Genomic DNA, 8,174 nt, shown 5'->3' on the forward strand with positions numbered 1-8,174 from the left:
ATAAATAAGGAATTGTTTGTAACACAGTGCTTATTTGTTAGATACGTGCACAGACGGAGCTTGTCCTTAGAGCACAGGCGTGGCTCATGTAATCGCTAATACTTGGAAAAATATCCAGCAAAAAAGTAAAATATCAATGTCATTATGATAGTTTTCACAAACGTGATTTAATCCTCTCTCGTCGGCTGCAATGCAGCATGGGCCGTCGAGGCACGCCATGTCACTGGAATATAGTTTTTATCCTTCCTTCCTTGCTGCGTAGTTATTTTTCTTTTATTCTTTCTATCATTTTTCTTTCTTTCGATTTTCTTTTGTTCATTCTTTTTTCCCTAGTCTTTCTTTCCGTTCTGTTATTTTATTCTTTCTTTTATTGTTCTTTTATCCTTTCTTTCGTCGTTTTTCTTCGTTTTTTTCCTAGTTTCTCTCATTTTTCTCCTTTGATTTTCATTTTGTTTATTCTTCCTTCTTCTTTTCCCTATTCCTTCTACTTTATTTTTTCTCCTATTTTACTACTTTGTTTATATTCTGATATTTCTTCCTTTAGGTTACAATGATATATTGTGGTATAGAAGTCTGTAGTAGAACAGATCTACCGTTCTCGCTATAACATTAATATTATCCTTGTCTCCTCGACATTTCTCAGTTCTCTGTGTACTTCATAAGGAGTGTGAAATACAACAAAAGATGGCACATACTACCTAAAAATACATGGAGCGTATCGCGACAATATGAATTATATATACTAACTATAATTTTTTCCAGTTTCCTTTAAAAACTGTAGAAAAATAATTATGATATAAGTTGAAACACTTAGCTTGTAAATGAGAAAATTTGTTACTAAATTGTTTTGAAAACAAACCACGGCTTATTGTTAGATATTTATTTTTCTTTAAATTTATGCCATTAAAATTGTGTCCTGAGCTTAGTAACAAGAACGAAAATTGATCATGTTTTCTTTTTGTTTCAGATGACATGGTGGCCAGAATTGTTGCGGAGCCTGGCACACGTACGATGTAAGTATTCTTATCGACTATCTTATTATAGAACTCTTGCTGTGCACTTTCGAGCTTCTTCCTTTCTCGTCCACCTACAAATCTTCCCTTCTTGTCTAAAAGTCACAGAATAATAATATAACCCAGTTTGTATACCTATCGCATCAGAAGTTATTTATGGTCATCTTGTCTGTAAACAAAATGTAAAAATAATTCAAGAGATAATCCGTTACTCTTCTGACGTAATATTGCTGTTACTTGATATATATATATACTTCACGTATATTTCTGTAGATAGGTCATAGGGATTTATTATATGAATAACATCAATAATTCCTTAAGAATTAGGCCTAACGAAAGCAAAAGTTAGACATAGATATAAATTCATATCAACTTCATTCCAGTATTGGATTGCCGGTATCTGGATTATGAAACAACATTCTTAAGTAACAAGACTCCCTCGTCATGTGGTCGACATGACACAAGATCATAGCTTAAGGCAGCACAGAACAAAGACAAGGGATGCTCATCCAATGCTGACAGGAGAGATAAATCTCAATTTTTCTGTCGGGCATCGAACCCTGCTTGATTAAAAGGATAGGTTTATGAGCAAATACCGTCAGTTTACAAGCAAAACACATTAAGTCAAAAATATTACTTCTTAGAAAAAAGGCGTAGGCCTACAATATGCATAATGTGTGTATAAACTTATATTGGAAAATTATATACACAGAGAAAACAACTTACTAAAAATAACATTTTGAGGATTCAATTTTGTTAAGAGCTTTCAGAGGTAACATGTTTTACATAATGTGTTTTGTTTGTAAACCGGCGATATGGTCTATTGTGATTCATTTAATTGATCATTTGTCATCACAAAGGAAAAGTCATTACATCCCAGTTAAATCATATGGTTTCGGTCACTTTTTCCAAATACTTAAGGGAATACATTTGTAAAAATTATTGAATTTTCGTTAATATGAATGTATAACAGCAGGCACGGTGAAAATTATATTTGAAGATCTTTATTTGTTTTAGAATAATGATGAAGAAAAAGAGCAACTGATTATATACAATAATACATTAGGAACCAATATCTCTGAAAATACTAAACCAATAGGCTTGAACCTTCTGGATACATATAACATCATATTTTGTAATACATCAGTAGTGCCGTTTAAATTTTCTGGGAAACAAAATAACACCTAATTTATATTAATTTTCTATCATGCAGACTAACTCTCGTAAAGTTTTCTTTCAATATCGACACATACTGGCATAATTTTACGTGAAACTGTAATAATCATTCACTAAATTCTTCCTCAAGAACTAATATATGCCTGTCACGATTCTAGTTAGGATTGAGTCCGCCCATAAGCATCCTGAATTAAGTGATTCCCTATACCCACCATAGAGTACGATATAATCTCGTCTCTTTTCTTAAACGTTGTTTTCTTTGATTTCTTGTAATTTGTTTTTTCTCTCCCTTCATTTTTCATTTTTTTTTTTTTTAGTTTTTATTTGATATTTTCTCCTCTTCTTTTTATTTCATTTCCTTGTTTCTTCCTTACTTCCGGTTTATCTTTCATTTTTTCTTTCTTAGTAACATACTAATTGATTTTCTAATTTTAAATTAAATATTTTTCGTTAATATCATAATATTGATAATGATTATCCATCGTTTCAATTTCAATAAACTATAATTTGTTTTCTAACGTGTTGATATAACATTGTTGAAAATTACAAAACAGTAGCTAAAATAAGAGATTTTAGGAAAATAAACTTGAATTTTTAAAAAGCTTTCCAAAACAATTCATGTTACCCACAAGCGGTCATTTAACAGCTGAAGGACCATTAAAATGGTAGAACATGCGAAACCAATACTAATACATTCAGAGTCCAAAGCTGCTTAAAATATAAAAGAAATTTCTTCAAACCTTGGTAGCATCTGTATTATCCTCCGCGGAGGCAGGTCGACGTGCTTACCCCAAGCTACGCGTGCCCCACAACGTTTAAGTGTGCTACCTTTAGTTCAATATTTCCATGAGCCTGAAGAAGCCGTTGAAATGTTCTAGGCCTTGTTTTATTAATAACTTCATTACTCTTTTTGTATTCAATGATTAAGTGGTAACATTATTATAATAAGAGAACACTTATTTATAAGCATATCAGTACCAAACCAACACCTGTTTCAACCGGTTAAGTAGTGGTTTCTCACAAAATCGAATTGAGATTCGACCCTGAATACATCTTATGAAATTTGTGGTAGAATACATGGATAGATTTTATTTGCGTATTTCGGATTCTCCTGACAATTTCATTTCACTACTTAAGAAACGTATCGTTATCTCATTATCTTTAAGCAGTCTTCATGTAAAACTCGTTGCTTTAATCTATTTCAATTCTATAGTTCTATTTCATTGAAGATAAATATGAAATAACAATGGATTTGTAATAATATTGCTTGTCTATGTTACCGTCAAAACCCGAAATTCGTTAATCCAGTTTAAATTAGTTTAAACAGAATAAACCAAAAGCCTAAACAAACCAAACCAAACCTAACCTAACACTAATTCTAGATCTTACGAAAACTCGCTTTGTATTAATCTACATTTGTTTAAACTACTTTTTACTAGTTGAATCTGATTTTGACGGATTTTGAATTTTAACAGTAATAGCCTACATACAGTAGGCCTATATCATATCAAAGACTCATTTTTACATATCATGAATAAGTTATCTTCTGTCACACCAGATAAAATACAGTGAATTTTTGTTCCATTCACGACAGAGAAATGGAGATATATCTTCATCCCTTGAGAAATTTCTGTGCATCTCTTGTCTTATGTTTATCCTATGTTGTCTTAAGATATTGTCTTTCACTGATGATATGTATCGATTCTCGATCCCTACAAGAGGAATAATTTAAAAGCCAAAGAACTCTGTTCTTGAAGACATGTTCATGTTTAATAAAATGTGAGATTGTGTGAAGAATTTGGCATCTTAACGTTTTCTTTTCTCTTTTGTTACAGGACTCAGAATCATCAATATACAACCGCGCGCGACTCCAAAGAAAAGACTCTGAAGATTTCCATCCGCAACCGGAGCCACAATATGGTTTAAGACACAAGAAGACTTTCTACGAGTACAACGGCCTCGATTCTCTTTTCAGTATTTATTCTTCAGTATCTACCGGAAGAAACATTCCCATATCTGCTTTCATGTTAGATCTACAATATTTAGAACTGTTTACATTAGTTAATAGTGTAGAAGCAGCATATCATACAAGCTTATAAGTAGTTCAGTTAATAGCTATGTCATTGAAATTAGAAAATGGGAAAGAATTATTAGATATACCACATCACACAAGGAAACAGTGGTATCAGGAAGGAAGTGGGTTATTGCATACTTATCAAAATGATTAATAACATTCCTTTCTTCCTTCCTTGTTAAAATTTGGTAATTCTTTTCCATTTCAGATAAATGTGTAATAGTTTCGTAATTAGGGAATTTCAAGAATATAAACGCCAAAGCAAAACTGATGACAATTCATGTACATTACTCTGTTTCAAGCAAACATCGACATCGGGCCTGCTTAGCTTGTGCCAGTATTATAACCAAAGTTGAACTGTGTTTCTCAAACATCTTTCGGGTTTCCTTGAATATTTTTATTATAATTTTTCGCCAGTCTGTAACACAAATGATTCCGGTATTTCCAAATATTATTTCATAACCCCCAAAAATTTCTTTACTTTATCGATAAGAATGTTTCGAATTAAACAATGAAACGATAGTATAATGCCATTTCTGTTATTTGTAGCTTTGTATACTGAATTGCTTTGAATTTAAACAAACATTTTCTTCAAATTAATATATAGTAAATTTATAGCTAATTTCTGAGTTATCAAAATTGTTTATTAAAATTGAATGATGAAAGTAAATATGTAAGAAATGTATACATTATTGTAAAATTTTACAATTTCTATCTTTACGCAGTAATAGATATGATTTCAAGAATTAAAAATTATCATTTCGGCAGCGTAAATTTTAACCGAATGAGTTTTATATATCATTTGAATATTTTACGCTTTTATTTTAAAATCTTCGTGCCAAAATTGTCCAATTCAAAGAAAACGTTTTTCGTAAAGGAATGTAGTGCATTTAAGGACGTTAAAAATCTTGTCTTAATTTTAATGTAAAAATTATTTATTGATCTAGTTTCACAAATTGCTTAAAGCATTTTACAAATTAATTTCAAAATTTTGTATAATACATTTTAATTGGGCCTATAATTACAATTTTAAATTAAAACTGTTGCAAATATATTACTATATTTTAAATATATTAAAGTGACCTTAGCCACAATTAGTCCATTTTAAACAACAAAAATATTTTATCACAAATATTACTTATAAGTTTAATATATTTATTTAGCCATTATATTTCTAAATTATTGAAATTCAAGGTACAATGCTTGCTATACACCGCCCATTTATTTAGAAATATTGTCTCGTTTGGTTTATTTAAATTCTGTAAAGTTTCACCGACGTGTTAAATAATTATATGTTTAATTAATGATTATAATGCATTTCTCACACTTTTTATTTCAAGTCATTTTAACTGATAGACAATATAAATTATGCTGCATATGAGAGACGTATAAATAATATTTTATCACAACGGTAGTATGCTTGATATATTAGATGGGCACATTTACATGTGTGATTTGCCGGAAAAACCTCAGTTGCACCACGCTTATTTCAATTAATAACTTCTCTTACTTATTTGAAAGTGAGCACAATATTTCTCTTCACTATTCACCTGTATATACAGTAAAATACTGATATTACCTTTGCTACATAAGAAACTTCACAGAAATCTTCACTCAGTCACATGAACAGTCTTGACATAGTCAAATTGAATGACTCTCTCAGACTTGTCGTCTGATTTTGGATGAATATAAGTAATTTACTATAGTGTTATGAGTATCAAAAATACGATATTTCCTTGCATTAATCATAAACATCCTTTAACAGAACTCGAACCTTCATTCACAATTAAGTTTTCCGAATGAAGTTTCTGGAATAATATTCATGTGTTTGAGAAGCACCGAGTTAGCTAGTCTTACATGCGCAAATCGATTCTCTTTTGTCAATTAGAGTCTCACAGTGTATGTAATTAATTTATTAAATGACTGTAATTTTGTAACTTTTTTAGAAAAAATAAGATGAGTTTTTAAACAAAAATGTTTGTAATTTATTTTCCTCATAGCCAATTTACCTTCTCCTAAAATAAATCAGGTTTAACGTAATGGTGGGTAAAAATTGTAATTCTACCATGGTTAGACATGAATGAATGAATGTTAGGCATGATGTCCCATGTTGGGCACAGGCCTTCTGTGATGGGGTTAGAACCCCCTCGACAGGGATGGCTCAAGTGTACTCGCTTGGTGAGCCAATCCAAGCGAGCTTGTCGTGTATACTACTTTTGTGACATGGTTAATAACCCTGTTAGACTTTAACTAGTTTCAGCACTCTGTTCTTTGTTCATTTTTTTTTCTTGCACTACACACATTATACTGACACTGGCACTTTAACAAACACTGATTGCTATTTACACTATTTACCTAGCACTTTCTCAACACTGACTTTACTATTTACAAAACTTATCTCACATTTTCACTAATACTCACTTCACTATTTACAATATCTTAACACTGATTACGTTATCTATTTACAATGACCTTCCCTAGTTCTTTCCACGAAACTCTGTTCTTTGCTGTCCTCGACCATTGTTTTCCCGCCTCTTTGGTAAACATGTCAGACCATCTGAGCCGTGGTTTTCCCTGTCCTCTCTTTCCGACGTAGAGGTCCCACATCGTGACTATATTTGTATGAAATTTTAAAATATATTTTTATATTTGAAAATGCAACCAATGTAAGTTGTTTCAACATTAGAAGTATGTTCTGTCAGTTATAAAATAGTCTTTTCAAAGGCTAGAACAACAATTGAAATTTTAAAAGTGCAGTAATCACTTGTGCAACACTGAAAACGTAGAGTGTCATCTGGTTTGTAGAGGGCGGATTGATATGCACTAAAAACGGCAAAATATGCATGCACGTATGCCCTTAAAAACCAGGATATATATACACTAAAAATAACAGAATATGTAGCCTTGAAATTGAAAAAAGAATACTATTTACTATTATTGGTGGTTTTTCTGTTATACATAAGAATATTGAGACACCATCAGTTGCTAAAGCTGCCTGTCCTTCAACCAACTGCTTAAGCGGTACACTTCTAGCACATTTTTCGTTAGACATCGTTGATAAAACTAATTCAAAATTAACACCCATTTTGAATCTTGTGTACACTACTTTTAACCCTTGAATATAAGTAATTGATTAACTAGCGGACTTACTCGTGTTAATTTTGGACAGACAGGCAGATCATTCCAAACACGCTACAAAGAACATATTAAAGCAATAACCAGAGGACACAATACATCTACATACGCCGATCACATAACCAATGCTAACCATACATACAATAACATAAATGCGGATATGGAAATCCTACACATACAATCCAAGAACCAAAAACTCAACACACTAGAACAATACGAAATATACAAACACACTAAATCACACCCCGATCAAAATCTCAACACACAGCTCAATTTCATTACACACACTATTCGACTCCACTTTTCAACAATCAAACGCATCCACAACACAACAGGCAGAGAATTTCGAGATGACGCCGAGATCTAGTAGACTCTGAGGATGGTGTGATGAAGCACCGAAACAGCTGTAAGCCGCACAGACTTACATAATTAACATGAGTAAGTCCGCTAGTTAATCAATTACTCAAAATTAACAATTTTCTTGCAGCTAAGCTGTTCTAAAATATAACGCACTCTACACACTGTCGAAGTTTCTAATACCTGTCACTATAATAAAATGAAATATTCTGATATGCCACGTTGGCAAGTAAAAAAAAGAAACAGAAGATTGCATTATCGTGCCGATATTATGGATGACAAGCGGCGAAATTCGAGTTTATCGAGTGCAAAGAAGACCTAAGAATACTTCCTCTAACTTCTGCTCCAATCATATTGCAGCGTTCTAGTGACAAAATCTTATGCACGTGCAGGGTGCGAATTAAGATTTCTTATGAGGG

The 8,174-nt window shown here is 31.9% G+C and overlaps 1 long non-coding RNA gene across 1 annotated transcript in view; it reads left to right on the forward strand.

The window, feature by feature from the left end:
* Positions 1-6,238, forward strand: part of LOC138709093 (uncharacterized) — a 12,745-nt gene extending 6,507 nt beyond the window's left edge. The window contains exons 2-3 of the long non-coding RNA XR_011334824.1: positions 968-1,013; positions 4,025-6,238. This is a non-coding gene — a long non-coding RNA (uncharacterized lncRNA). The remainder of the gene's footprint in view (positions 1-967; positions 1,014-4,024) is intronic.
* Positions 6,239-8,174: the final 1,936 nt, after the last annotated feature.

The sequence above is a fragment of the Periplaneta americana genome, chromosome 11 (genome assembly GCF_040183065.1).
Source record: "Periplaneta americana isolate PAMFEO1 chromosome 11, P.americana_PAMFEO1_priV1, whole genome shotgun sequence".
Lineage (NCBI taxonomy): Eukaryota > Metazoa > Arthropoda > Insecta > Blattodea > Blattidae > Periplaneta > Periplaneta americana.